Source organism: Glycine soja, chromosome 3, assembly GCF_004193775.1.
Source record: "Glycine soja cultivar W05 chromosome 3, ASM419377v2, whole genome shotgun sequence".
Classification (NCBI taxonomy): Eukaryota; Viridiplantae; Streptophyta; class Magnoliopsida; order Fabales; family Fabaceae; genus Glycine; species Glycine soja.
Window position 1 is genome coordinate 21,237,563 of NC_041004.1, and position 23,495 is coordinate 21,261,057.

A 23,495-nucleotide genomic window follows, 5' to 3' on the forward strand; every position below is an offset into this window, starting at 1 on the left:
CGTTAAAAGAGCACTTATTGGGAGGCAACCCAACTTTTCTTTTCCTTTTTCTCTTTTTCATTCTGTATCTCTTGCATGCAGTTAGGATAGTTGCTTGTGATTGTGATTAATTTTTCAGCTTGTTTAGTAGTGAACAAGGGGGTTTTTAAGCCTAGGTGAAGAGATAGACAAAAAAGACTTTAGAAATTTTTTTCAGTTGTCCATCTGCTAAGTGCAACCCTTGCGCCACGTGCTAAGCCTAAGCTTGTTCATGCTAAGCACTTAGACCCCTGGCTAGTTGGCTGAATAGTTCAGCTAAGCGTATATCACTGCACTAAGCCCAACATCTTCATGAGAATTGAACTTCAAGTAGTGGGCTTAATGGAGAGGATGCGCTATGCGCCACTCCTTCTCTGGAAAAATCTATTGTAGCAGTGCTAAGTGCGCTATCCTGAGCTAAGCCCCATACCCATTATGGAATTAAACTTTCACGAGTTGGGCTTAGCGGCAGGATGCGCTAAGCACCAATCCCCTACTGTTTTTGACATGCTTGTAAGTGCGCTTAGCGTGCCTGTTGCGCTAAGCCTAAACTACTCTCTGTAATTTGAAGCTTGATTGCGCGCTAAGCCTTACATCTCAGGCTAAGCGCATATTACAGAAAAATTTTGTGTTGCAGAAAGTGCTAAGCGCAGCCTGTGGCACTAAGCCCCAGATCGTCTATGGAATTTGAAATTCCAAGTTGGGCTTAGCGCGAGGTTAGGTTAAGTGCATGGGCTTTAAGGTCAAGTTTCATGTTGGCATGCTAAGCGTAGCTATGCGCTAAGCGCACCAAACAAAAATGCTAAAATGAAATAGAACTGCCATAGGTAGTTACCTTCACACTTCAAAGCATTCCCTCCCTTGTGCCTACACTCCAAATTTTTTTGGATCTCTAGATGATCGCGCTAAGCCGACCATGTCGCGCTAAGCGTGTTCATCCTTATTGATGAACATAAACGATGAGTACGCTAAGTGCATCTGTGCGCTAAGCGTCACTAGTGTTTCAGACACTTAGAATTTTTTTAAAAATAATTTGGGATCAACACTAAGCCTGACCTATCAAGCTAAGCGCCACTTTGCTTCTATTTTTCAACCTTTGAATAAGGCTAAGCCCGCCTTGTGCGCTAAGCCTGAGTGTCATTATGGTGAGGCTGTGCTAAGCTCAGGTCCTCTCCTGTTTTAAAAATTGTAGATTTAGGTTAAGCCCAACATGTTGCGCTAAGCCTAATCTACAGAAAAACATTTTTTGTGTCTTTAGGATAAGCACATGTCTATCACGCTTAGCCCATGAGTAAATTTGCATACGGTGCACTACGCCCAGCATGCTACGCTAAGTGCCTAGTCTAATTTTCAGTTTTATTTGTTGGACAAGTGGCCTCAAATATCTTAAGAAGGGGGGTTGAATTAAGATATCACAATCTTTTCTTAATAAAAAAAATTATATTTTGATTTTATCCCAACAAACCAAGATTCCTTATAAAAATGAACTCCTAAATAATAATGCAAATTAATCTTACTGAATAGAAACAATAAGCAATAAACAATAAAGGAGTTTAAGGGAAGAGAAAATGCAAACTCAGATTTATGCTGGTTCGGCCACACCCTTGTGCCTACGTCCAGTCCCCAAGCAACCAACTTAAGAGTTCCACTATCTTGCAAAATCCCTTTACAAGTTTTGAACCACACAAGGACAACCTTTCCTTTGTGTTCAAATTTCTTTACAACAAGAGACCCTCGGTCTCTTAATCCCTTTTGAGAAATAGAATGAAGAGAAGAAGAAATCTCTCTTGAAAGAGATAGATTGTTACAATTGAGCACTCAATTAATTCCTTATTGAATTGCAAGTGTATTGGCCAAGGAATTCTTAAGAGGATAAAATGATTTTTCTTTTTGAGAGGATAAGACTTTTTGTTCTGAAAAACTCTCTACAAATTCGTGTTCCAAGTCACATATAAATAGACCTTTGATGGCCATGTAAAAACCATTTGAAAAGTTGTGACCCTTGGAAATAATTTTCTGAAAATCTCCTCTGGTAATTGATTACAAGACTTGTGTAATCGATTACAGGCTTTAAAATTTGAATCAAAATGTTCAGTAACTGTTGGTAATCGATTACCATCCATGTGTAATCGATTACACAGTGTAAAATTTGAATTCAAATTTCTAATAGTTGTTATAAGTCATTTTGGCCACTGGTAATCGATTACATCCTCTGGTAATCGATTACCAGAGAGTAAATCTCTTGAAAAAGACATTTTTGCTTAAATTTCTTGGCCAAACCTTTTGCAGTTTCAATTTGGAATTCCCTTCCTAAAACACTAGAGATCTTCTTGATGTTGTATCTTGTATTCTTGGAATTTTGTCTTGAATTAAACTTGAGAAGCACATTTTCATAAGGCATCAAAACATCACGATCATATGGCATCATCAAAACATCAAAGGCAAAGTCTTTGTTTCTACAATCTCCCCTATTTTGATGATGACAATTTAATTCTTGAAATCATGATACGAGCAATGTATATGCAAGATATAATGTTGCGTTCACTCATTTTATACTCCCCCTATGTTTTGGAATTGATGATCACTTAATCACCACTTAATCACTTGATTTCTAAGCTTCTACTTCTAAGCTTCTATACCATCCCATTTCTCTCCCCCTTTGGCGTCATCAAAAAGCCAAAGTGTGTGGCAATCAACACAAGATAATATAACTAAGGTTTACATAATCAATCATAAGTCATAACCAAATATAAGATAATCATCCATAAGTTAAAACCAAATATAATCCAAGCATAAATAAGTCATAACCAAATATAATCCAAGCATAAAAGACTAAGTGCCAATTATTGAAAGATAACGAAAGTTCAGAAAATGATAACGTAAAAAGCATAGTCAAATACACGGCTTATAATAAAAGATAATAACATCCTAAAAACTAAGACGATGGTGGAAGGTCGAAGCTCTGACGAAGATAAGTTACATCCTCTTCAAGCTGGGTGAAGCAAGTATCCATGCCTTCAAAGCGACCATCCAAAGAATCGAATCGTTCACCAACATAGGTGCAGAGGCCCCGTAACTCTGAAAGAACTTCAGTCAGAAGGGTGGAGGAATCATCTTGTTGAGGAGGAGGAGAGGGAGTATGCTCATCTTGCGGAGGTAGTGCGTCCTTCTTTTGCCATTGACCATTACGATCCTTACGGTAACCAAATGAAGTGACTGCACCAACACCTATAGCAAAGAATCACTTGACTTGAACAAAAGGTTCATCATTAAGAGGAATTTGAAAATGACGGATAAAAAGAGTGATCAATTAAGGATATGGAAGAGGTGCATTGGCTCGTAATGCCTTATGCATTTGGTACCTAAACAAGTGAGCCCAGTCGATCTGACGACTGGTAAGGAAAGCCCACATCAAAATCAAGTCCAGCAAAATTCTAACGATAATATAGTGCATGATGCGATAATGAAAGGTTAATGATCCGGCCAGCAATCTACCAGTCATTTCAGCCTGGTCATTACAAACCATACGGCGAGCATCATGACTAGAATAGTCGAATTTCCAGTCATCAACAATGGTGCCCTCAAAAGGTGCACCTTGACTGGGTAATTTAGTCAATGAAAAGAACAGAGATTGATCAATGATCATAGAAATACCATGCACCTCAAAAGAAATAATACCATCCTGAATTTTTAAATTGCTATAAAAGACTTTAACAAGTTCAGGATAGTAAGGCAATTTTAAGGACATAAAATCAACCAATCCAGAGTTTTGAAACACTTGATAACAGTCAAATGTCTCATCATTAAAGAAATTTGTGTCTAGGTACTTAGGGTCTAAGATGATCCTAGAAGAAAATTGAGAGTTGTACCGTAGACGTTGGTCATCTGAAGAAAATATAGTAGATGATTGTGGAGATGATAAGGAAGGATGAATAGGTGTTGTGGGTGCTTCAGATGGTCCGTGGTGGCGATGGCCAGTAGCAGCGGGGGTAGAAGATGTTCCCTTTCACTTTTTCGACCATTCTGCCATTTGATGAATTTGTAGCAAATTTCAATCGGTGGAATTGGAAGAGGAGTGAAAATGATGAAGATTAAGCTTTGTGGGACTTGATTTGGTTAAGAATTGAGGGATATATGAAGGTTTGAAGATTTAGGGAAAATGAGGCACGTAGGGAGGAGTGTGCTTGCGCAGCGCCACTGGATTTCGTGAGTATTTATAGAAGAGGACGTGATGTAATCGATTACAAGGTTTGGTAATCGATTATAGGAGCATTTAGCCTTCTGGAAATCGATTACAGGCTATCTGTTCTTGTGTAATCGATTACCAGAACAATATCTAGGTTGTTTCATCAAAGAATATCCACTTTTATGCTAAAAACATCTATCTATATCAATTATCAATACTAATACTTATTTATTTCAATCAAACAAGTATTAATCACACAGTTATTACACCAATCAAACATAATCAACATCATAGAATAAAAAATAATAAATCATGAAATATTAATATTTCAATCAACCAATCAATCCTTAGTTATTCAAATCACTAATATCTAAGAGACCTAATTCTCTTCTAATGGCAAAGCATGTTTCTTTGGGGAGAGGTTTTGTGAAAATATCAGCAAGTTGATTCTTTGTATCAACAAACTCTAACACACAATCTCCCTTCAAAACATGATCTCTTAGGAAATGATGTCTGATTTCTATATGTTTGGTTCTAGAATGTTGAACTGGATTTTTGGATAGATTGATTGCACTGGTATTGTCCACCTAATTGTATATGATCAAGAAGGATTCCATAGTCAGATAGTTGTTGCTTCATCCATAAAATTTGGGCACAGCAACTACCAGCAAAAATATATTCCGCTTCAGCAGTAGATAAAACAACACTATTTTGTTTTTTACTATGCCACGATACAAGAGCAGATCCAATAAATTGACATGTCCTACTTGTGCTCTTTCTATCAGTTTTGGATCCGGCAAAGTGAAAATCAGAGTATCCTATTAAGTTACATGTTGAGTTCTTAGGATACCATAACCCTAAATTGATTGTTCCTACTAGGTATCTTATGATCCTTTTTACTGCACTCAAATGTGATTGTTTGGGGTTGGATTGGAACCTAGCACACATGCATACACTAAACATGATATCTGGTCTACTAGCAGATAAATAGAGAAGATATCCAATCATACCTCGATATTGTTTCATGTCTATAGACTAACCGGATTCATCTTTATCTAAATAACAGCCAGTACTCATAGGTGTAGCCATCTTGATCAATTCTTTGCAGTATTTTGCTTGATTGAGAAATATACCTTCTTTAGTTTGCTTGATTTGTAACCCTAGGAAGTAATTTAGTTCTCCCATCATTGACATCTCAAATTCGCTTTGCATATCAAGAGAAAACTCCTTGCATAATGAATCATTAGTGGATCCAAAGATTATATCATCAACATATATTTGAACCAACAGAATATCATCATACTTTCTTTTTATGAATACTGTGGTATCCACTTTTCCTCTAGAAAAATCTTTCTCTAAAAGAAATTTGCTTAGACGTTCATACCATGCCCTTAAGGGCTTGTTTCAAACCATACAAAGCCTTTTTCAATCTATAAACATGATTTGGCTTATATGATATTTCAAAACCTGGAGGTTGTTCAACATATACTTCTTCTTGAATTAAGCCATTTAGAAAAGCACTTTTAACATCCATTTGATAAAGCTTAAAATTCATTATGGATGCATAAGCTAAAAGCATTCTAATGGCTTCTAATCTTGCAACTGGAGCATATGTTTCTTCATAATCTATACCTTCTTCTTGATTGTATCCTTTTGCAACTAATCTAGCCTTATTCCTAATGATTATGCTATGTTCATTTAACTTATTCCTAAATACCCATTTAGTTCCTATGATGGGGTAGTTTTCAGGTTTCTGTACTAGTTCTCACACATTGTTTCTTTCAAACTGATTTAGTTCTTCTTGCATAGAAACTATCCAATGATCATCTATTATTGCTTCATTTATATTTTTAGGTTTAACCATAGACACAAAAGCCATATTATTGCATAAATCTTTAAGAGAATGTCTAGTTGTTACCCCTTTTGAGATATCACCAATAATGTTGTCAAGGGGATGATCTTTTGAAGCTTTCCATTCTTTTGGAAGTTCATCATTTGATTTGGCTTTTTCTGGAGAATCTTCATTGCTTCCTTTCCTTTTTCCTTTAGAATCTTGTCCATGAATATGCATTTGTTCTAAAGATTCTGCAACATCATCTAAAATATCCTTTGTTGGAGAAATAGCATTAGACTCATCAAAGGAAACATGAATAGATTCTTCAATAGTCATAGTTCTTTTATTATATATTCTATAAGCTTTGCTATGCAAGGAATAACCAAGGAAAATTCCTTCATCTGACTTAGCATCAAATTTTCCTAAGTTATCCTTTCCATTGTTTAATACAAAGCATTTGCAACCAAAAACATGTAGATGTGAGATGTTTGGTTTCCTACCATTAAACAATTCGTATGGAGTTTTCTTTAAGATAGGTCTTATTAAAGCCCTATTCATGATATAACATGCAGTATTATCGGCTTCAGCCCAAAAATATTTTGGAAGAGGAGTATCATTCAACAGGGTTCTAGCAATTTCTTCCAAAGACCTATTTTTCATTTCAACAACTCCATTTTGTTGAGGGGCTCTAGGTGCAGAAAAATTATGTTCAATACCATGCTTTTCACAAAATAAATCAAATTCTTTATTTTCAAACTCACCCCCATGATCACTCCTAATTGATATAATTTTGAGATTTTTCTTATTTTGAATAACTTTTGCAAGTTTCCTAAATGCTTGAAATGCATCATTCTTATGAGTGATAAATAATGACCAAGTGTATCTAGAATAGTCATTAACTATAACAAGGGCTTAGTAACTTCCTCCAAGACTCATAATTCTATAAGGGCCAAACAAATCCATGTGTAATAATTGTAAAGGTTGAGTAGTTGAAATAATGTTTTTGGATTTGAATGAAACTCTAGTTTGTTTTCCTTTTTGACATGCATCACATAGTCTATCTTTTTCAAATTTTAGTTTTGGCAAACCAACAACTAAATCTTTTGAAATTAATTTATTTAAATGTTCCATGTTTATGTGAGCAATACATTTATCTCATAGCCATGGATCATTATCTTTGCTAAGAAAACATTTATTATTATCTAGTTTTTGGCTTAAATCTATCATATAAATATTGTTAACTCTATACCCTATATGCTTTATATTTGTATCATGTTTATGTTCAATAAGACATTTTTGAGAATCAAATGATACTAGATAGTCCTTATCACATAATTGACTAACACTAAGCAAGTTGTGCTTAAGGCCTTCAACAAGTAGAACATTTTCAATGGAGTTTGATGAATTTGTACCTATTTTTCCAACTCCAAGAATTCTACCTTTGTTGTTATCACCATAAGTAACATGCCCACTTTTCTTGGGAGAGATATGTGTGAACTTTGATGAATCTCCTGTCATATGCTTTTAACAACCGCTATCTTATACCATTTCTTCTTCAAAGATACCTACATAATCAAGTTTGTGACTTAGGTACCCAAACTTTATTGGGTCCTTGTGTGTTAGTATTGACTAAAGATCTTTTTGGGACCCATATCATTTTGATATTGTTGCAATTTTTCTTAAAATAACATGTAGATGTGCCATGCCCTTTTCTTCCACAATAAAAACATGTAATGAAAGGAGAATTGTATTTTTGTGAGAAAGAAAAGAAACTTTTGTAAAACTTTTGTTGTTTTTTTGGTTTGTATCCAATTCCTGCTTTATCAAAAATACATCTTTGATTTCCTAATATAACATCTAGGTTATTCTTGCCAATAGAAAATTTTGCAAGTGAGTTTTTCAAATTTTTAATTTCTTCTACATATTTGCTACAACATTTAAATGAATTTAATTTTTCATTAGTCATAGTAGAAAAATGAACTTTATCACTAGATTTAGAGATTGAAACTTCAGTTTTAAGAATATCTATTTCTTTGTTTAATTTTGAAATTTATTTCTCTAAATCCGAAATTGTTTTCTTAGATGAAGAGACAAGTTTTGCTAGTTTAATTGATTCACTATGTAATTTAGCAAATGCATCTTATAACTCATCAAAAGAAATAGATTTGTTAGAAGATGTTACCTCTTCGTCACTTTCATAATTTTTTCCCATTAGACATAGATTAACCATTTCTTTTTCAGAATCATCAGACGATTCTAAGTCGTTATCATCCCATGTGATATAGGCCTTCTTTGCCTTCTTATCTCCAATAGTCTTCTTTTCAGACTTCTCTATCTTTCTCTTATAAATTGGACAATCAACCCTCAGATGTCCGGGTTGATTACACTCAAAGCATTTTGGAATTTGAGATGACTCTTCAGTTCTTCTTTTAGATTTGAAGTTTTGTCTTCTTTGATTTCCTCTCATTCTAATAAATTTGTTGAATCTTTTGACAAATAGGCTAAGATCTTCATCTTCATCTAAGTCAATTGAATCTTCTATGTCTCTTTCCTCTTGAATTGAAGATGAGGCTTTAAGAGCAATTCCCTTCTTCTTCTTATCATTTTCTTCATGTTGATTTAGTCTTTGCAACTCCATCTCATGTTCCTTTAATTTTCCAAATAGAGTAGCAAGAGACATAATAGACAAATCTCTAGATTCTGTGATGGCTGTTACCTTTGGTTGCCACTCTCTACTTAGACATCTTAACACTTTATTTATGAGATCCTTGTTTGGAAAAGTTCTTCCTAATGATGCAAGATGATTAACTATATGTGTGAATCTTTTCTGCATGTCTTGTATACTTTCATTTGTCTTCATCCTAAATAATTCATACTCATGAGTTAAAGTATTCATCCATTTAGGATGTAGAGTGTCCCACATATTCTTGAAGCTTCTAAACTTTATACAAGAATGAAGCTCTGATACCACTTGTTGGAGAAGTGGCATCAGATATCTTAAGAAGGGGGGTTGAATTAAGATATCACAATCTTTTCTTAATAAAAAAAATTCTATTTTGATTTTGTCCTAACAACCCAAGATTCATTTTAAAAATGAACTCCTAAATAATAATGTAAATTAATCTTACTGAATAGAAACAATAAGCAATAAACAATAAAGGAGTTTAAGGGAAGAGAAAATGCAAACTCAGATTTATACTGGTTTAGCCACACCCTTGTGCCTACGTCCAGTCCCGAAGCAACCCGCTTGAGAGTTCCACTATCTTGCAAAATCCCTTTACAAGTTCTGAACCACACAAGGACAACCCTTCCTTTGTGTTCAGATTTCTTTACAACAAGAGACCCTCGGTCTCTTAATCCCTTTTGAGAAATAGAATGAAGAGAAGAAGAAATCTCTCTTGAAAGAGATAGATTGTTACAATTGAGCACTCAATTATTTCCTTATTGAATTGCAAGTGTATTGGTCAAGGAATTCTTAAGAGGATGACATGATTTTTCTTTTTGAGAGGATAAGAATTTTTGTTATGAAAAACTCTCTACAAATTCGTGTTCCAAGTCATATATAAATAGACCTTTGATGGCCATGTAAAAACCATTTGAAAAGTTGTGACCCTTGGGAATAATTTTCTGAAAATCTCCTCTGGTAATCGATTACAAGACTTGTGTAATCGATTACAGGCTTTAAAATTTGAATCAAAACGTTTAGTAACTGCTGGTAATCGATTACCATCCATGTGTAATCGATTACACAGTGTAAAATTTGAATTCAAATTTCTAATAGCTGTTATAAGTCATTTTGGCCACTGGTAATCGATTACATCCTCTGGTAATCGATTACCATAGAGTAAATCTCTTGAAAAAGACATTTTTGCTTAAATTTCTTGACCAAACCTTTTGCAGTTTCAATTTGGAATTCCCTTCCTAAAACACTAGAGATCTTCTTGATGTGGTATCTTGTATTCTTGGATTTGTGTCTCAAATTAAACTTGAGAAGGCATTTTCATAAGGCATCAAAACATCATGATCATATGGCATCATCAAAACATCAAAGGCAAAGTCTTTGCTTCTACATTATTTTTCTATTTTTGATGAAAGAATCCTATTTAACCATGTGGTTTGATCTTATTTCTTTCAGATGGCATCAAAGAAGAGCATGGCACCTGCCACACCTTCCCAAGTCTGATATGACATATCAAGGTTCACTTCTCCAGAGGCTTGGGAAAGGTACACAAACATAGTGGTGCCTAGAAAGATACTTCAAGAGAGAAATATGGTGATATACCACACTGAGTTTGATGATTTCAAAGAAGAGCTTGAGAGAAGAAATTGGCATGAAGAGTTGACCAACTTTGCACAAGGCAGCATTGATGTTGCCATTGTAAAAGAATTTTATGCTAACCTCTATGATCTAGAGGATAAATCACCAAAACAGGTGAGGGTCAGAGGTCATCTAGTGAAGTTTGATGAAGACGCCCTCAACATATTCTTGAAGACTCCTATGATCACCGAGGAGGGGGAAACACTATCTGCTTATTCCATATTTGCACTCTTGAGGCCTGATCCTCAGGAATTGGCAGCTAATGTGCCATCATTTTCTTATATTTCTTAAACCCTTTTTGCACCATTTTAATTTCTGATTAGTCTTAATTGTCAAATTAATTACGCAGTTTTATTATTTGGGCTCATTTAGCTAATTTGATGTTTTTAATCTAATTTCAGAAATTAATGAAACATTGGGCTTAATCTGGATTTTGGTTGTGGACTTGAAGAGGGCAAATAAAGCAGTGCTTACCTTAGTCAATTTCTAATTAGGAGATTGCAATTTTATTTTATGTGGTTCAATGTTTATTTCGTTTTGGGCCAGAATATTGTAATAGGGCCCAGAGACTTTGAGTGACTCTTTTTAAATAGCAGCCTTGGGATTTGTGACAGCTATTCTGTTAGACTATTATTCAGAGCATAGGGTTTATGGTTTTTACGTTTTTCTGTTCTAATGCTACTGTTCACGTAATGCAATTTTCCATTTTCTGCATCTAATTACAATTTCGTTCTTGTTTCTTCTTCTGCCTTCATTTACATTTCTGCTTCGTTTACATTTCTGCTTTGTTTACGTTTCTGCTTTTAGTTTCATTTACATTTTTTGTTTGAATCTATGGAAGGCTAAATATTCTGGTGTTGTTTCCTTTTGAGGATGAAGCTCAACTCTCTTTGAGGTTTCGTTTATAATGTGGCTTCTTGGCAGTTTTCCCTTCACCAGTTAACCCAAATTCGTTAACATTAATCTGTGCACGCTTCGTGTTCGATTAATTGCCTCTGAGCCTAACTTGCATTCATGCTTAATGGACGAAGGGCTAACTGGTGTATGTGTTGCCTAATCACGTATTGACAACCCTAAGTTGATTTTCGCTTAGTAAATTGAAATAGGGTTGGATTAAGAGGTTAACTGTTAGGGACGAATTCTCCATAACCCAGGACAGGAGAATGGCTTCTGAATCAGAGGAAACAACCTGTTTTTAATATTATTAGTTTCGTATTCCAGTTTACTTGTTTTGTTCTTTAAATCACAAAACAAACAAACCCCCCAATCGTTATTGTTACTACAAGTATATTATGAACATTTGGTTTATCATTGCTCGTTGGGAAACGACCTAGGATCACTTCCTAGTTACTGCATTTTCATGTTTATTTGATTCGGGTATGGCCTCGATCAAATTTGGCACCGTTACCGGGGAGCAGTGTCCAAAGGTTCATAATAGCTAGTGTCGTGTTAGTGTTTAATTATTTCGTGTGTTAGTGTTGTGTTAGTATGTGTGTTAGTGTTGTTTAGTGTCCTGGTATTTTGTTTAGTGTGTGTTCTGTTTTATTTTTTCTGTTAAGTGCTTCCCCTGTTTCAGTTTTGGGTGTTTTGCTATGAATAGTGTTTTGCGACGGACTTAGCAACCACTTTTGCTTGCGGCAAAACAGAGTAGTAGTAGAAATCATGTAGCGACGGATTTTAGCGACCACCCTTGCTGAATTATTTGGGATTTTTTGTTTTAGTAGTTAGAGTTGTTATTTTTGGCTGAATTTTTTTTGTGGTAACTTCTTTTAATCTATATTTTGTGGGAAAAATAGCTAGAGCCTTTAGTTTGGTCAGATTTGAGAGTTCCAAAAAAGTAGCAAATTTTGTTTTTGTCAAAACTTCAAACGGCCATAACTTTTGCTCAGGTTATCAGAATCACAATTATTATATATGTATTTGGGGTAGAAAAAAAAATTCCTACACCGTGGTAGCCTACCATAGGCTGGCTGAGGTCTCCATCATCCAAAAAAAAGTGATTCTATCAAAAGTTTTTTATTTTTCAAGTTTTATTCACTTATTTTTCTAAACCTACCATTTTTAGCTTCCATAGTTAGACTTTAAATTTTTGTTTGAAATTTTATGTGCTATCTTCTCATCATTTTATAAGGTTGCTCACAAAATTTCAAGTCATTTGGATATCATTTGAGGGTAGCTGTAGTTCAAACCTACACCTTTATTTACATGACAAGGCAACTAGTTGTACATGCTGAATGTAGTGTATGACTAGAGGCAATCCATCTGACTTACAACCCTTTGATCCTGAGATAGATAGGACATTTCATAGATTAGTTAGGCATCATTTAATACCTTTTGATCATCCTGAGCATTCCATTACTGGTGAATATGTGCATTATGTTATTGGTGATTTTGAACATCCTGATTTTGAGCAATATAATTTTGAGCATTCTGATTTTGAACATTCCGAGAACATGGCATAACCTCCACCCTGTGAGAGAACTCTAAGGGAGATGGCTGCACCTGATTTCACCTACGAAAGCTTGTGCATCCAATACCCTGATGAGGATGTCCCATATGTTCTTAAAACTGGACTGATCCATTTGCTTCCAAAGTTTCATGGCCTTGCAGGTGAAGACCCGCACAAACATCTAAAAGAATTTCATATTGTCTGCTCCACCATGAAACCCCCAGATGTCCAAGAGGATCACATATTTCTGAAGGCTTTTCCTCATTCTTTAGAGGGAGTGGCAAAGGACTGGCTGTATTACCTTGCTCCAAGGTCCATCACGAGCTGGGATGACCTTAAGAGAATATTCTTGGAAAAAATTTTCCCTGCTTCCAGGACCACGGCCATCAGGAAGGATATCTCAGGTATTAGACAACTAAGTGGAGAGAGCCTATATGAATACTAGGAGAGATTTAAAAAACTATGTGCCAGCTGCCCTCACCATCAAATTTCGGAGCAACTTCTTCTCCAATATTTTTATGAAGGACTCAGTAATATGGAGAGAAGTATGATAGATGTTGCCAGTGGTGGAGCCCTTGAAGACATGACTCCTGCTGAAGCCAGAAAATTGATTGAGAAGATGGCTTCCAACTCCCAACAGTTTAGCGCCAGAAATGATGCCATAGTCATTAGAGGAGTGCATGAGGTAGCTACAAACTCATCTACATCATCTAAAACTAAGAAGCTTGAAGGCAAACTAGATGCATTGGTTAACTTGGTGACCTAGCTGGCCTTGAATCAGAAATCTGTACCTGTCGCAAGAGTCTGTGGTCTATGTTCCTCTGCTGACCACCATACAGACCTCTGCCCTTCCATGCAGCAACCTGGAGCAATTGAGTAGCCTGAAGCTTATGCTGCAAACATTTACGATAGACCTCCTCAACCCTAGTAGCAAGATCAACCACAGCAGAACAATTATGACCTTTCCAGCAACAGATACAACCCTGGATGGAGGAATCACCCTAATCTCAAATGGTCTAGCCCTCAGCAACAACAACAGCAGCCTGCTCCTTCCTTCCAAAATGCTGTTGGCCCAAGCAGACCATACATTCCTCCACCAATGCAACAACAACAACAACCCCAGAAAACAACAAACAGTTGAGGCTCGTTCGCAACCTTCCCTCGAAGAACTTGTGAGGCAAATGACTATGCAGAACATGGAGTTTCAATAAGAGACCAGAGCCTCCATTCAAAGCTTAACTAATCAGATGGGACAATTGGCTACACAATTAAATCAACAACAGTCCCAGAATTCTGACAAGCTGCCTTCTCAAGCTGTCCAAAATCCCAAAAATGTCAGTGCCATTTCATTGAGGTCGGGAAAGCAGTGTCAAGGACCTCAACCCGTAGCACCTTTCTCATCTGCAATTGAACCTGCCAAACTTCACTCTACTCCAAAAAAAGGTGATGACAAAAATTTACCTAACAATTTCTGTGCAGGTGAATCTTCCACTGGTAATTCTGATTTGCAGAAGCAGCACATCCCTCCTCTTCCATTCCCTCCTAGAGCAGTTTCCAACAAAAAAATGAAAGAGGCAGAGAAAGAGATCTTGGAAACATTTAGAAAAGTAGAGGTAAACATACCTCTGCTGGATGCAAGAAAGCAAATTCCAAGATATGCTAAATTTTTGAAGGAGCTGTGCACTAATAAGCGGAAGCTTAAAGGAAGTGAACGAATTTGCATGGGCAGAAATGTCTCTGCATTGATTGGTAAATCTGTCCCCCAAATTCCTGAAAAATGTAAAGATCCAGGTACATTCAGCATACCTTGTATTATAGGGAATAGTAAGTTTGACAATGCCATGCTAGATTTAGGAGCTTCTGTTAGTGTTATGCCTCTGTCTATTTTTAATTCTCTATCTCTAGGTCCTTTGCAGTCAACTGATGTGGTAATTCATTTAGCTAATAGAAGTGTTGCCTATCCTGTTGGTTTCATAGAAGATGTCTAAGTTAGAGTTGGTGAACTAATTTTCCCTGTTGATTTTTATATTTTGAATATGGAGGATGGATTTTCTCAAGGATCAGTTCCCATCATTCTAGGCAGACCCTTTATGAAAATTGCTAGAACTAAGATAGATGTATATGCAGGCACACTATCCATGGAGTTTGGTGATATAACTGTTCATTTTAATATTTTGGATGCTATGAAATACCCATATGAAGAACTTTCTGTATTTCGTGCTGAAATAATTGACCATGTTGTTGATGAATACATGACTGATCTTTATTCTAATCTGCATGCCTCTCACTCTTCATGCATTGAGTCTGAAATTGTACTTGATCATATGTCTGAATTTGATGCTGAGAGTGAATATGAAATTGATATTGATTGCATGTCTGGTGGTGGTGTTTTACCTCTCGAGATTGATTTTATAGAGTCAGATAGGACTAACCATGTTTTAGGAAGTACACATACCTCTGACTTTCTTTATGAGGTACAGGCTGAGAAACCATCTCCTTCTACCATTATCCAGCCGACCACACCAGAATTGAAGCCTCTGCCATCAAATTTAAAATACGTTTACTTGGATGATAGCAAAAGTTTTCCAATGATTATATCTGCCTCCCTTGCTGATGAGCAAGAGGAGAAGTTGTTGTCTGTTCTCAAGAAGCATAAGAAGGCTATAGGCTGGACCCTGGCAGACATTCCTGGTATTAGCCCATCCACATGTATGCATCGAATAAATTTAGAGGATGGAGCTAAACCAGTAAGACAGCCACAGAGAAGACTCAACCCGGTGATTCTTGATGCAGTGAGGAAGGAAATAACCAAGCTTTTGCAAGCTGGAATCATTTATCCTATCTCTGACAACCAATGGGTGAGTCCCATTCAGGTAGTCCAGAAGAAGACCGGCCTCACAGTCATAAAAAATGAGAAGGAGGAGCTGATTCCTACTCGGGTGCAGAACAGTTGGAGAGTCTGCATTGACTATAGGAGGCTGAACCAGGTTACCAAAAAGGACCATTTTCCCCTGCCATTCATTGACCAGATGCTTGAACGCCTGGCAGGTAAATCTCACTACTGTTAACTTGATGGTTTTTCTGGTTATATGCAAATTACTATTGCTCCTGAGGATCAAGAAAATACCACATTCACCTGCCCCTTCGGCCCTTTTGCCTATAGGAGGATGCCTTTCGGCCTGTGCAATGCCCATGGTACCTTCCAGCGGTGCATGATTAGTATTTTCAGTGATTTCTTAGAAAATTGCATAGAGGTGTTTATGGATGATTTCACTGGATATGGATCCTCTTTTGATGGTTGTTTGGATAGTTTGGAAAAAGTTTTGAGTAGATGCATCGAAACTAATCTTGTTCTAAATTTTGAAAAATGTCATTTTATGGTTGAGCAAGGTATAGTTTTAGGCCACATTATTTCCAATAAGGGTATTGAAGTAGATCCTGCAAAAATTTCTGTTATTTCACAATTGCCTTACCCCTCTTGTGTGCGATCTTTTCTTGGTCATGCAGGATTCTACAGGCGCTTTATAAGAGATTTTAGCAAAGTAGCCCTTCCACTGTCCAACTTGTTGCAAAAGGAGGTGGAGTTTGACTTTAATGACAGATGCAAAGAGGCTTTTGATTGCCTCAAAAGAGTGCTGACTACCACCCCCATCATCCAGGCACCCGACTGGACAGCCCCTTTTGAGCTTATCTGTGATGCATTAAATTATGCATTGGGGGCTGTCCTTGCTCAGAAAATTGATAAATTGCCTAGGGTGATATATTATGCTTCTAGGACTTTAGATGCTGCCCAAGCGAATTATACTACTACTGAGAAAGAGCATCTAGCCATAGTTTTTGCTCTTGAAAAATTTCGATCTTATTTGCTTGGTACCCACATTATTGTTTATACTGACCATGCAGCTCTGAAGTACTTGTTGAAGAAGGCTGATTCTAAGCCTAGGTTGATCCGATGGATGCTCTGGCTCCAAGAGTTTGACTTGGAGATCCGTGATAGGAGCAGAGCACAAAATTTAGTTGCTGATCATTTGAGTCGGATCGAACGTGTATCTGATGCGGATTCATCCATTCGGGATGATTTCTCGGATGATCATTTGTATATATTGTATAGTATTTCTGCTTTCTACTCCCTGGTTTGCTAAGATTGTCAATTATTTAGTTGCTTCTGTTTTTCCTCCCTCAGCATCTAAGGCCCAAAAAGATAAAATTAAAAGTGATGCTAAGCATTTTATTTGGGATGACCCCTACTTGTGGAAATTGTGCAGTGATCAAGTAATTAGACGGTGCATTCCAGATCATGAGACTGACTCAGTCCTGCAGTTCTGTCATTCTTCCGCACCGGGAGGTCATCTGGGTGTTCAAAGGACAGCTCACAAAGTGCATGATTGTGGCTTTTATTGGCCCACCATCTTTAAAGATGCGTGGAAGATCTGCAGCACTTGTGAGCAGTGTCAGAGAGCAGGAAATACACTTACATGGCTACAACAAATGCCTCAGCAACCTATGCTATTATGTGAGGTGTTTGATGTCTGGGGTATCGATTTCATGGGCCCTTTTCCTGTCTCTTTTGGTTATGTTTACATTCTCCTTGCAGTTGACTAAGTTTCAAAATGGGTGGAAGCCAAGCCCACTAGAACTAATGATGCTAAAGTTATTGCAGATTTCGTCAGATCTAATCTGTTTTGCAGGTTTGGAGTACCTAAAGCAATTTTTAGTGATCAAGGAACCCATTTTTGCAACAGAACAATGCATGCCTTGCTTAAAAAGTTCGGGGTGGTACACAGGGTATCCACACCATACCACCCCCAGACCAATAGATAGGCAAAAATTTCTAACAGGGAGATCAAGAGAATTTTAGAGAAGATTATGCAGCCAAGCAGGAAAGATTGGAGTACCAGGCTTGATGATGCTCTTTGGGCACATCAGACTGCCTACAAAGCACCCATAGGAATGTCTCCTTATCGGGTTGTCTTTGGAAAGGCATGTCATCTTCCAGTGGAAATTGAGCACAAAGCATACTGGGCAGTGAAGACTTGCAACTTCTCTATGGATCAAGCTGGTGAGGAAAGAAAGTTGCAACTGAGTGAGTTAGATGAAATCCGCCTAGAAGCCTACGAGAATGCCAAGTTCTACAAAGAAAAGACCAAGAAGTTCCATGATAGCATGATAGTTAAGAAGGACTTCATGGTTGGGCAAAAAGTATTATTGTATAATTCTAGGCTTGGACTCATGAGTGGTTAGTTGAGGTCTAAGTGGATTGGTCCTTTTGTTGTTACTAACGTTTTTCCTTATGGTACAATCGAGATCAAAAGCGACTCCACAAACAAGAGCTTAAAGGTCAATGGACATCGACTTAAGCCATTCCTCAAAAACCCTTCTTTAGTGGACGTAGTGGTGGAAGAGACTTCCTTACTCCACCCTACTCTTCCTCCACCATAACTTAGGGAGTTCTTCTTTTCCTATCTCCTTCTTTGCTTTTATTACACTTGTCCGGTTCTATTTGATGGTTTAATTGTTTTTAATCTTTTAATTGTGCTACATTTTGGACAATGTGTTGTTTAAGTATGGGGGGGGGGGGGGAGTGTTCTTTGGTTTTGCTAGTTTTGTTTGTTTTGTTAATTTGATAGTTGTGTTAATTTTTTGATGTTGTTAGTTTCGTCGGATTTCTATTTTAATATTTTGGGTCAATTCTGTGTGCATGTATGATGTGCCATCATTTTCTTCTATTTTCTAAACCCTTTTTGCACCATTTTAATTATTGATTGGTCTTAATTGTCAATTAATTAGGCAGTTTTATAATTTGGGCTCATTTAGCTAATTTGATGTTTTTAATCTAATTTCAGGAATTAATGAAACATTGGGCTTAATCCGGATTTTGGTTGTGGACTTGAAGAGGGCAAATAAAGCAGCGCTTACCTTAGTTAATTTCTAATTAGGAAATTTCGCAATTTTATTTTATGTTGTTCAGTGTTTATTTCGTTTTGGGCCAGAGTATTGTAATAGGGCCCAGTGACTTTGAGTGACTCTTTTTAAATATCTGCCTTGGGATTCGTGAGGGCATTCTATTCTGTTATGCTATTCATTATTCAGAGCTTGGTTTTAGGGTTTTCGTTTTTCTGTTTTGACGTTTCTGAGTTCGTAATGCAATTTTACGTTTTCTGCTTCTAATTACAATTTCGTTCTTGTTTCTTCTTCTACTCTCATTTACGTTTCTGTTCCATTTTACATTTCTGTTTGTTTACGTTTCTGTTCATTTACGTTTCCGTTCATTTACGTTTCTGCTTCATGTTTCAATTGCGTTCTCTGTTTGAATCCATGGAAGGCTAGATTTTCTGGTGTTGTTTCCTTTTGAGGACGAAGCCCAACTCTCTTTGAGGTTTCGTTTGTAATGTGGTTTCCTGGCAGTTTTCCCTTCACCAGTTATCCCAATTTCGTGAATATTAATCAGTGCACGCTTCGTGTTCGATTAATTGCCTCTGAGCCTAACTTGCGTTCATGCTTAATGGACGAAGGGCTAACTGGTGTATGTGGTGCCTAATCACGTAATGAAAACCCTAAGTTGATTTTCGCTTAGTAAATTGAAATAGGGTTGGATTAAGTGGTTGACTGTTAGGGACGAATTCTCCATAACCCAGGATAAGAGAGTGGCTTCTGAATCAGAGGAAACAACCCGTTTTTAATATTAGTAGTTTCGTATTCCATTTTATTTGTCTGCTCTTTAATTACCAAACAACTAAACCCCCCGCCCCCCATCGTTATTGTTACTGCAAGTATATTATGAACATTTGGCTTGTCACTGCTCGTTGGGAAACGACCTAGGATCACTTCCTAGTTACTGCATTTTCCTGTTTATTTGATTCGGGTACGGCCTCGATCAAATTTGGCGCCGTTGCCGGGGAGCAGTGTCCAAAGGTTCATAATAGATAGCTAGTGTTGTGTGTTTAATCCTTTCGTGTTTTATGTTTAATTGTTAGTATTGTGTTAGTATGTGTGTTAGTGTTGTTTAGTGTCCTGGTATTTTGTTTAATGTGTGTTCTGTTTCAGTTTTCCCATTAAGCGTTTCCCCTGTTTCAGTCTTGTGTGTTTTGCTGTGAAGATTGTGCTTGAAAACAGAGTAGTAGTAGAAATCAGCTTGCGGCAAAAACAGAGTAGTAGTAGAAATCAGCTAGAGACGGATTTTAGCGACCACCCATGCTGAATTATTTGAGATTTTTTGTTTTAGTAGCTAGGGTTGTTATTTTTGGCTGAATTTTTTTGTGGTAACTTCTTTTAATCCATATTTTGTGGGAAAAATAGCTATAGCCTTTAGGTTGGTCAGATTTGAAAGTTCCAAAAAAGTAGCAAATTTTGTGTTTGTCAAAACTTCAAACGGCCATAACTTTTGCTCCGGTTATCAGAATCGCAATTATTATATATGCATTTGGGGTAGAAAAAAATTTCCTACGCCGTAGCAGCCGAGGTCTCCATCGTCCAAAAAAAGCGATTCTGTCAAAAGTTTTTTATTTTTCAAGTTTTATTCACTTATTTTTCTTAACTTACCATTTTTAGCTTTCATAGTTAGACTTTGAATTTTTGTCTGAAATTTTTTGTGCTATCTTCTCATCATTTTATAAGGTTGCTCACAAAATTTCAAGTCATTTGGATATCATTTGAGGGTAGCTGTAGTTCAAACCTACACCTTTATTTACATGACAAGGCAACTAGTTGTGTGCATGCTAAATGTAGTGTATGACTAGAGGCAATCCATCTGACTTACAACCCTTTGATCCTGAGATAGATAGGACATTTCATAGATTAGTTAGGCATCATTTTACACCTTTTGATCATTATGAGCATTCCATAACTGGTGAATCTGTGCATTCTGTTATTGGTGATTTTGAACATCCTGATCTTGAGCATTATAATTTTGAGCATTCTGATTCTGAGCATTCTGATTTTGCACATTCTGAGAACATGGCACAACCTCCACCTCGTGAGAGGACTCTAAGGGAAATGGCTGCACTTGATTTCACCTATGAAAGCTTGTGCATCCAATACCCTGATGAGGATGTCCCATATGTTCTTAAAACTGGACTGATTCATTTGCTTCCAAAGTTTCATGGCCTTGCAGGTGAAGACCCGCACAAACATTTGAAAGAATTCCACATTGTCTGCTCCACCATGAAACCCCCAGATGTCCAAGAGGATCACATATTTCTGAAGGCTTTTCCTCATTCATTAGAGGGAGTGGTAAAGGACTGGCTATATTACCTTGCTCCAAGGTCCATCACGAGCTGGGATGACCTTAAGAGAGTATTCTTAGAAAAAATTTTCCCTGCTTCCAGGACCACAGCCATCAGGAAGAATATCTCAGGTATTAGACAACTCAGTGGAGAGAGCCTGTATGAGTACTGGGAGAGATTTAAGAAACTATGTGCCAGTTGCCCCCACCATCAGATTTCAGAACAGCTTCTTCTCCAATATTTTTATGAAGGACTCAGTAATATGGAGAGAAGTATGATAGATGCTGCCAGTGGTGGAGCCCTTGGAGACATGACTCCTGCTGAAGCCAGAAATTTAATTGAGAAGATGGCTTCCAATTCCCAGCAGTTTAGTGCCAGAAATGATGCCATAGTCATTAGAGGAGTGCATGAGGTAGCTACAAACCCATCTGCATCATCTGAAACTAAGAAGCTTGAAGGCAAACTGGATGCGTTGGTCAACTTGGTAACCCAGCTGGCCTTGAATCAGAAATCTGTACCTGTCGCAAGGGTTTGTGGTTTGTGTTCCTCTGCTGACCACCATACAGACCTTTGCCCTTCCATGCAGCAACCTGGAGCAATTGAGCAGCCTGAAGCTTATGCTGCAAATATTTACAATAGACCTCCTCAACCTCAGCAGCAAAATCAACCACAGCAGAACAATTATGACCTTTCCAGCAACAGATACAACCCTGGATGGAGGAATCACCCTAACCTCAGATGGTCTAGCCCTCAGCAACAACAGCAGCCTGCTCCTTCCTTCCAAAATGCTGCTGGCCCAAGCAGACCATACATTCATCCACCAATCCAACAACAGCAAAAACCCAGAAACAGCCAACAGTTGAGGCCCCTCCACAACCTTCCCTCGAAGAACTTGTGAGGCAAATGACTATGCAGAACATGCAGTTTCAGCAAGAGACCAGAGCCTCCATTCAGAGCTTAACCAATCATATGGGACAATTGGCTACCCAATTGAATCAACAACAATCCCAGAATTCTGACAAGCTGCCTTCTCAAGCTGTCCAAAATCCCAAAAATGTCAGTGCCATTTCATTGAGGTCGGGAAAGCAATGTCAAGGACCTCAACCCGTAGCACCGTCCTCATCTGCAAATGAGCCTGCCAAACTTCACTCTATTCCAGAAAAAGGTGATGACAAAAATTTACCTAACAATTTCTGTGCAGGTGAATCTTCTTCCACAGGTAATTCTGATTTGCAGAAGCAGCACATTCCCCCTCTTCCATTCCCTCCAAGAGCAGTTTCCAACAAAAAAATGGAAGAGGCAGAGAAAGAGATCTTGGAAACGTTTAGAAAAGTAGAGGTAAACATACCTCTGTTGGATGCAATAAAGCAAATTCCAAGATATGCCAAATTCTTGAAGGAGCTGTGCACTAATAAGCGGAAGCTTAAAGGAAGTGAACGAATTAGCATGGGCAGAAATGTCTCCGCATTGATTGGTAAATCTGTTCCTCAAATTCCTGAAAAATGCAAAGATCCAGGTACATTCAGCATACCTTGTATCATAGGGAATAGTAAGTTTGACAATGCCATGCTAGATTTAGGAGCTTCTGTTAGTGTTATGCCTCTGTCTATTTTTAATTCTCTATCTCTAGGCCCTTGCAGTCAACTGATGTGGTAATTCATTTAGCTAATAGAAGTGTTGCCTACCCTGTTGGTTTCATAGAAGATGTCTTAGTTAGAGTTGGTGAACTGATTTTCCCTGTTGATTTTTATATTTTGAATATGGAAGATGGATTTTCTCAAGGATCAGTTCCCATCATTCTAGGCAGACCCTTTATGAAAACTGCTAGAACTAAGATAGATGTTTATGCAGGCACACTGTCTATGGAATTTGGTGACATAACTGTTCATTTTAATATTCTGGATGCTATGAAATACCCATCTGAAGATCTTTCTGTATTTCGTGCTGAAATAATTGACCATGTTGTTGATGAATACATGACTGATCTTTATTCTAATCTGCATGCCTCTCATTCTTCATGCATTGAGTCTGAAATTGTACTTGATCATATGTCTGAATTTGATGCTGAGAGTGAATCTGAAAGTGATATTGATTGCATGCCTGGTGGTGGTGTTTTACCTCTTGAGATTGATTTTATAGAGTCAGATAGGACTAACCATGTTTCAGGAAGTACACATACCTCTGACTTTCTTTATGAGGTAAAGGCTGAGAAACCATCTCCTTCTACCGCTGTCCAGCCGACCACACCAGAATTGAAGCCTCTGCCATCAAATTTAAAATACGCTTACTTGGATGATAGCAAGAGTTTTCCAGTGATTATATCTGCCTCCCTTGCTGATGAACAAGAGGAGAAGTTGTTGTCGGTTCTCAAGAAGCATAAGAAGGCTATAGGCTGGACCCTGGCGGACATTTCTGGTATTAGCCCATCCACATGTATGCATCGAATAAATTTAGAGGATGGAGCTAAA

General features: G+C 37.4%; 2 non-coding genes and 1 pseudogene across 2 annotated transcripts; 1 reads left to right on the forward strand and 2 right to left on the reverse strand.

The window, feature by feature from the left end:
* Positions 1-10,308: 10,308 nt before the first annotated feature.
* LOC114405029 lies at positions 10,309-22,994 on the forward strand (annotated as a pseudogene).
* On the reverse strand, positions 13,188-13,294 carry LOC114407904. Its single transcript, XR_003665715.1, has one exon. It is a non-coding gene; the product is annotated as a small nucleolar RNA R71 (small nucleolar RNA).
* On the reverse strand, positions 21,137-21,243 carry LOC114407892. Its single transcript, XR_003665704.1, has one exon. It is a non-coding gene; the product is annotated as a small nucleolar RNA R71 (small nucleolar RNA).
* Positions 22,995-23,495: the final 501 nt, after the last annotated feature.